An 8,374-nucleotide genomic window follows, 5' to 3' on the forward strand; every position below is an offset into this window, starting at 1 on the left:
GTCGTAAGATGTTGCGTGTAGTTTGGTAGGTCTCATGAAAAGATTCTGAGTCTTGCATAGTTCAACAGTAAGTGCTCATTAAATACGCATAACCATTTAAATAGGTACAAGTATAAGGTTTAAGCTAGGAGCTGTCTCCACACTTGCCTCTACACATTTTTCATTCCAGAACAAGACTGCCTTCTAAATTCAGGTCATGTGTTCCTTTACATCACACTGTGGGTGGTACTGTACCGAGTCCCAGTTAACCCTTTCTCTTCCAGACCCTTATACTACACCTCCCCCCAAGTCTTTATCCAAAGTATTTACAATGCATTCCTGTTTACCCAAAATATTTACATTGCTTCCACTATCCCCTCTTCCCCCACCCCCCTCAAGTCTCTATGTTTACAGGTTCAGGTAGTCTGGAGGTTTTATAATTCTTCCAGATTGTATCCTTACAACAGTTGGCGGAGTGATAGATTGTTGTACTGGGTAAACCTTGATAAATAGGACATTGTTTTGAATGTGGGTGTTCTGACGTTTGATCTTAATTGTCTTTTCTCATTCTTTGGAGTTGAACTGCTCCTTCTCACCTCCCCATCTGGAATTATCTATGGCCATCGGTTTATCCCATTCCCTACGGGAAGAACAAATACACAGCTCATTTACAGTGCTCATTCTGTTTTTCTTCCTACTTGCGGCTCACTGTGCTGAACATTGTGATGGAAGCTATTGCTTCCTATTGTGTGGGTGTGACTTATCAATGGGCTCACCTTGCAGTTTAGCTTTCTGTGTAACAACGTCCTCATTGGTTTGCTTCCTTGCATCACCGAGGTGTGCTGTTGTTGGATGATGGCTGCTCTTCTGTTCCAGCATCGTCTGGCTAACGGTTGTACTGGCTGGAGGTTGCAGTGTCTGTGTCGTGGTGTCTTGAGATATCTTCCCAGCAGGTGTTGGAGCCAGAAGTTGAGGCACTTCTGGCTGCTGGTTCATCTCTTGGTTGTCTTCCACTCGAGGCATCATAGTAACCATCTGTTGGTCCGGTCTGACCAATGAGGGGTTTCCGGCACCTGCAATGAAAGTGGATAACCCGGCTCTGCAAACAGTGAATACAGTTCTGAGCTGTAGTCCCAGTCGAGTGTATCTTCTCTGTTGGGGCTCCTGGGAACTTGCAACTGTGTAATTGATGGCAGAGGTTGTTTTGACATCCACCATTTTAAGAAGGTTCAGGGCAACGCCAGCATCTCTGCTCAAGAGAGAGAAAATGACTGGTTATGGATGATGTACATGACTTCAAAGGTTTGATTGTCACCATACTTTAACAGTTCCAGAATCATTCCTATAACTGGAAGTCAGATTCTTGGTGTATCTGTTGTTCAGAGCCAGAAGTCTCTCAGCCATGGTTCCTTAACCAGGAAGGTCATAACACTGGAGCCCGTGTCCAATCAGCAAGTTTGTGGAATGACTGTTAACCGAGATGTCAGTGTTTCAGAATGAAAATCCATGATCTTTGACCGCACCCAAGAAACATGGTTATGTTTCCGCTTAGCATGGTACCTCAACTTTGTGAATCATCTTGGGATCATCTGCGCACCTGGCTGTGTTAGTTTTGCATAGCTTTCCTACTCAATTGCAATTAAGACACTGTGCTGAGACTGCCAGATGTTGATCGTACCTGTGGAGTCACTTGGCACCACAGCGCTGGGATAGTTGCCCACCCTCCAGCAGTTAGTTAGGATATTACTTCCCTTGGTCTGGGGTGTCCCTGCTCCTCTGCTGTTTTACTAGCTGGGCAGTGGGTGTTGCAGTGTACCATGGCTTACGTTTACCCCTTAAAATGGATCTGTGCTGTAAACGGATTTCAGATTGCCTGACAATCTGAATGGCCTTTTCAAGGGTCAAATCTTCCTTAGCTTGAAGCATGTCTGAGAGTGCATCGCTTGCCACTCCAAAAACAATTCTATCCCTGATAGTCACAGCATTTAGCCATTCTGTACATCACATTAATGAAGGAATCAACAGGTTCTCCTGGCTGTGCATGGTTTGGACATGTTTGTTAAACTTTGCTCTTTCAAGGGTCTTGTTACTGCTCTGACTAAAATTTGTGTCAAATGATTTTAAAACAGTCAAAGTTTGCTGAGGATTTATTGATTCCTTGTCTAGCTATTATATTGTCAGCTATCAGACCTACCAAATAAAGTAATGTGTTAACCTGTTCAGCTTCTGTCTTTTTGTCTAGACCTGAAGTAATCATGTATATAAGGAATGTCTTTCTCCGACATACCCAGTCTTGTGACTGATTTTGGCCTTGGATGAGTTCAAGTGGTTTGATAAGGTAGATTTTTGATTCATTGTTATTTAAAATTAAAAGTGTGTATAGCTTTAAATGCTGTTAGAAAATCCAAGATGGCGCTGCAAGATGCTTCTTCTCAATGAGGTTTCCTGTGCTTGTCAGTTTTGGTGAGCTCCTGCAGTAATAGCATTTGCCATTTCCGTATTCTAAAATTTTCAGCAACAACTCCCTGGAACGACCTTTCTGAGTGTTTCCCACAGTATCTAAATATTTTCGGGTCGTGAAGCTATCTATTCCCGGCTTTTCCCAAGTATTTTTATTTACTTGTATAGTTTTGTCTCTTCGATCGATGAGAGCTCGGCCATCACGTGGTCAGGCACCAACTCAGGACTTGGGCTGTTCGCGTGCATTTTAAAACGGCAATTCCGACTGCTGCTGACTTAAAAACTTCAAACTTATTCTGGCCAAGAACCCAAGTTTTTTAGCTCACCCCTGCCAGATTCTCTGACTCTACACTCTTTTCATATTGAAGCTGCACTTCCACAGGAATGGGTCTTCTGGTGCAGTGAGGGGTATATTTTAGCCATCTGCTTCCAATCCTGCATTGGAGCTTTTCTCTGGCAGTCTGCTTCTGTGCCTTCACTTCTAATTCTTTTCGTCAGGTCACAATGCTGCTTTTCCAATCTTCCTGGTTTTAAGTTTCTTCTCCAGCTTTTGAGAGGTTCTGAGCTGATCTAATTGCTGCCACCATGTTGTAAGATGTTGTGTCTAGTTTGGGAGGTCTCACAAAGAGGTTCTGAGTCTTGTATTGTTTAACAGTAAGTGTTTATTAACTACTCATAACCATGTGCATATATGCAGTATAAGGTCTAAGGTAGGAGCTGTTTCCATGCTTGCCTCTACGCACGTCTTTGTCCAGTACAAGACTGCCCTCTAGACTCAGCTCATGTCTTCCTTTACGTCACAGCGCAGGCAGTACTGTACCCAGTCCCATGTTAACCCTTTCTATGCCAGACCCTTATAACACAACATACACCAAAAAACTGTCCATAATTTGGCATGAATTGGCAATCTCACTTAAAAGCGAAGTTCGGACAAAACTTTATATCAAGCTGTGTAAAATCTGACCAGAGACTGCCTCATAAATCATAGCTCTGACCATCTACTCCCCTCCTCTCCACTCACTACTAAACCAGCATTGAGTGCCAATGTCTATATGCTGGTGCTTGTGGGGGTGGGGGTGGGGGGCTGGGGGATGGAACATTTTGCTGGTATAAAGGAACTAGAGGAAAGAGAAGTGGGATAAGGGTGAGGATGGCACTGAGAATCTGGGCATTATAGGTGACAGTCTTCATAATACAGCTTGAAATGGTCAAGTTTGCTGAACTAAATGAAAGTAATTTTCAGGAAATCTGCTTCTCCGAAGCTCATTTTTAGGGGGGTTGGGGAGGCACTAATATCCAAAGGTTAGACATTCTGTTTACATGAAGCATAGAATCATAGAATGGCTGCATGACAGAAGGAGGCCATTCAGCCCATCACGTCTATGCTGGCTCGCTGCAAGAGCAACTCACCAAGTCCCACTCTCCAACCTTTTCTCTGTGGAGCTGCAATTTTTTTCTCTTAGTTATCCAATTTTCTTTTGAAGGCTGCTATTGAATCTGCCTCCACCACACTCAGGCAGTGAATTTCAGATCCTGAGTACTCGAGGTGTAAAAAAATTTTTTCCCTCACGTTGCTGCTGCTTCTTTTGTCAATTACATTGATGTCCTCTGGTTCTCCTTCCATCCAGCAATAGGAAATTCTTTCCCCTCTCTACACTGTCCAGACTCCCCACACCACCCCACCCACCACCCAGTTCTCTCGTGATTTTGAGCACCTATTTGAGGACTATTATGTTTAGGTCTCTTCCTCCAGGCATTATTTATGGTCTTCAAAAAGACAGAGAGAGCTAGTGAGTAGCTGTTGAAAAGATAAATAGAGAAGTGTGGGGCTATTGCATATAATGTTTCTCCGAGGAACGGGAGAAAAAGCAAGGTGGAATCTGGATGGGAAGGTGATGAATATAAAGTGTGCGATATGTGAAATGAAGGAGTCCTAGGAGGATTTGCTGCTAAAATATAAATTTTAATAAAGAAAAAAAAAAATTTAAGACATGTCCCCTCATGTGACAGTGTCACATGAGCTGGGACATGTCAATTATTTTTAATTAAAAAATTTATTTAATTTATAAACTCTTCATAAAACCTCATCCCGCCCGTGGAAAAGGTTTCATGATAAATGTGAAGGCCGCCTGGGCTCTTTGCCTGCCCACCAACCTTAATGTTGGACGTGCAGCTCAGTTAATAACTTTAATTAGTTTTTAAATTGCCTTAATAAGCCTTTGCCTGTTCAGCAGGCACACAGCCAACTCCGCTGTGTGCCCGCCAAACTGAGGATCAGAATGACGCACGGTGACGTCAGGGCGCATGCCCGACGTCACCACATGTCATTTTACATGTTGGTGAGCGGGGCCCGACCCGACCCGCTCGCCAACCTGAAGATTCTGGCCATCGAGTATAAATTGTTGTTTTTGCCTTATATTGGTATTCTTCCGAGTGTCCTGATGAGTGCAAGATGAAAAGCTTAGGCGTGTCTCTTTTTTCAGCAATACTCAAATTCTGTACCACTAAACGATTAAACATTATTTTCTTGGTGATCACATGGATGCTGTGGAATAAAACTCTTCCCATTTCAAGCACCCAGCATCAGCACTCACTGGCCAGATATAGCACACCTAGATGCAAAGTAAAGCAATCTCATCTGGCCCAACTTCAGAGCAGTAACCTCACCTGCTTCAGGGCATTTATTTTCTATTCTGACACCAACCACCCTGTGGCAGGTGAAAGTGTAATCTGAAAGCAGACTACTTGAAGCACTTGCATTTGGACAAGATAATAGTTCTTAAGCGAGAGGGGGAAAAAAAAGACTTGAATTTATACAGGGTCTTTCACAGCTACAGGACTTTAAAGCCAAAGTACTTTTGAAGTAGTATCACTATTGTAATACAGGAAATGCGGCTGACAATTTGCAAAGCAAGTTCCCACTAACAACAATGTGACCATGTTCAGGCGTTGATGGATAAATATTGGCTAGGATGCTAGGGTTAACTTCCCTGCTCCTCTTTGAAATAACTGCAGGGATTTTTCTCACCCCTGAGAGGGAAGGCAGGGTCTCCGTTTAACGTCTTAACCAAAAGATGGCACCTCTGGCAGTGCAGCAGTCCCTCAATAATGCACTGCTGTATCAGTTTTGATTTTTGAGCTCAAGTCCTGGACTGGGACTTGAACTCACAACATTGCGAATCAGTTAGATGAGGGAGAGAATGAGAAAGAGAAAGAGAACAAGGTGGGGGTTGCTGCACGAAGAGGGAGTGGGAGGAGAAAGAAAGAGAGACAGAGACGGAGGCAGGCAGACAAACAGGCTGTCGGGGCCTTGCATTTTCTTTCCCTCTGCCACAACTTTAGAATATCCATCTTTTTCAGATAGTATCCTACATGTACCATTTGCAGCAGACCCACATACCAGTGTTTAGTTCAAGGGAGAAGGATCACAAACACAACACAGGAAATACAGTGCGATACATGGGTGAGGATTTATTTTATCATGTCAGAAGTGCTATTTACATGTTTATATCTTTAATAAGTAAAAATTGCCATAACCAACTTTGCTTTTAGCAGACTTTCAGTACAAAGAAAATTCTTGTAGAAATAAATAATCATATTGATGGTGAAAAATGCAAGTCAACAAAGGTATCCTGTATGTTAACTAGATTTTAAAACCTCAGCTCTATTAATCTTCATTTGCTATTCATGGACAGAAATAATTAATGGTAATTTGACACTGCAGAGACAGCTCAGGTATGTTTTTGTATTCCTAGATGCAGTGCTGTAATTTTTATCTTTAATGGAAGAAAGGGAGGCAGCAGAGCCAATGGTTCCCTGCAATCTGTGAATCCAGCTTACTGCTCAAAAAGGAAGCTCAACAACGCAGACCAGTTATCACTTTGCAGCACAAGGATAAAGCAAAGTAGAGGCTAGTTATTTTTTTTCTTCTCCCATTCTCCTTTCGACTTGGTTTCATGGTAGGTTCATAATAAGATAGACAAACTACCAGCACAAATTGAGATAAATGGTTTAAAAAAATGTCATTGGAGAAAGACATGGTTATAAGGCAACCAAGTTTGGGAAATAAATATACCAGTTATCCAACATTTCAAAAAGGCAGGCAGAATGGAAAGGGATAAGTAGCCCTGATAGTAAAGGATGACGTAAGGATAGTAGTAAGAAAGGATATTGGTTCAGAATATCAGGAAGTAGAATCAGTAAGGGATAAAGATTAGAAATAACAAAGATTAGAAAACATTGGTGGCAGTAGTTTATTGGCCCCCTTAACTGTAGTTATGCCATTGATCAAAGCATTAAGAAATGATGGGAACATGTAACAAAGGCAATATAATTATAGAGGGGGACTTTAATCTTCATACAGATTGGACAAATCAATTTGGCACAGGCGGTCTGGTATGTGAGTTCGTAGAATGCATTTGTGACACTTTCTTGGAACAATATGTTATGAAACTACCTAGGGTTAAAGTTATTTTAGATCTAGTATTGTGTAATGAGGCAGGATTAATTAGTAATCTCAGTGGAAGATCATCTGGGGAAAAGTGATCATAATACAACAGAATGCCATATTAAGTCTGAGAGCAACATATGGGTCCAAATAAAAATGCTAAATTTAACAAAGCCAATTCTTTTTTAAATTCAGTATGGGATGTGGGTGTCGTTGAGTAGGCTAGCATTTATTGCCCATCCCTAATTGCCCTTGTTCAGAGGACATTTAAAAGTCAACCACATTGCTGTGGGTCTGGAGTCACATGTAGACCAGACCAGGTAAGGACGGCAAATTTCCTTCCCTAACGGGCATTAATGAACCAGATGGGTTCAACAATGATTCCGTGGTAATTCCAGATTTTTACTGAATTCAAATTCTATCATTTCACCGTGGTGGGATTCCAACATGAGTTGCCAGAGCTTTAGCCTGGGTCTCTGGAATACTAGTCCAGTGACAATACCACTATGCCACTGCCTCCCCCCGCCCTATGCGTATGGGGGAGAGCTGGCTAAGGTTGACTCTGTAAATAAGCTAAAAGTTATGACCGTAAATAAATGTTAGGATACATTTAAAGAAATTATTCAAAATGTTCAACAAAAACACCTTCCATTAAAAAAACCAAAAGCTCAGTTAGAAAGATTACTAGGTTAATAGTACACGGTTACTAAGGAAGTCATGGATCGTATTAGATTAAAAATAGAAGTTTATATTACTGCCAAGTATAGTGAGCCTGGAGATTGGGAGAGTTTTAGAAACCAGCAGAGGATGATCAAAAAGTTGATATAAGGAAAAAGAATAGAATGAACAACTAGCCAGGAATAGAAAAAACAGATTGTAAGAACTTGTACTAGTATATAAAAGTAGCTAAAGTAAGCACTTTTTCGAGCACTGTTTTTATTATAGCTAAAGTAAATATTGGTTCCTCGGAGGCAGAGACAGAAGAAAGGAGGAAATGGTAAAGACATTGAACAAACATTTTGTGTCTGTCTTCACAGTAAAAGATACAAATTGCATACTAAAAATAGGGGATAACCAAGGAGCTAATAAGAGTGAGGAACTTAAAAATAATAAATATCAGCAGAGAAAAAGTATTAAGGAAACTACGGACTAAAAGCTAACAAATCCCCAGGACCTGATGGCCTACATCCAAGCGTTTTAAAAAAGATAACGGTGGAGATAATGGATGCACTTGTTACAATTATCCAAACATCCCTAGGTTCAAGAAGTCCCAGTGGATTGTAAGTTAGCAAATGTAACACCGCTATTCATGAAAGGAGGGAGGAAGAAAACAGGAAAATATAGGCCAGTTGACTGGAAAATCCTGAAATTGATCCTTAAGGAAGTCTTAACAAAGCACTTTAAAAATCATGGTATGATTAGACGGAATCCACATAGTTTTACAAGAGGGAAATTATGTTTGACAAGTTTATTAAGAGTTTTTTGAGG

Source organism: Cetorhinus maximus, chromosome 25 (genome assembly GCF_964194155.1).
Source record: "Cetorhinus maximus chromosome 25, sCetMax3.hap1.1, whole genome shotgun sequence".
NCBI classification, from domain to species: Eukaryota; Metazoa; Chordata; class Chondrichthyes; order Lamniformes; family Cetorhinidae; genus Cetorhinus; species Cetorhinus maximus.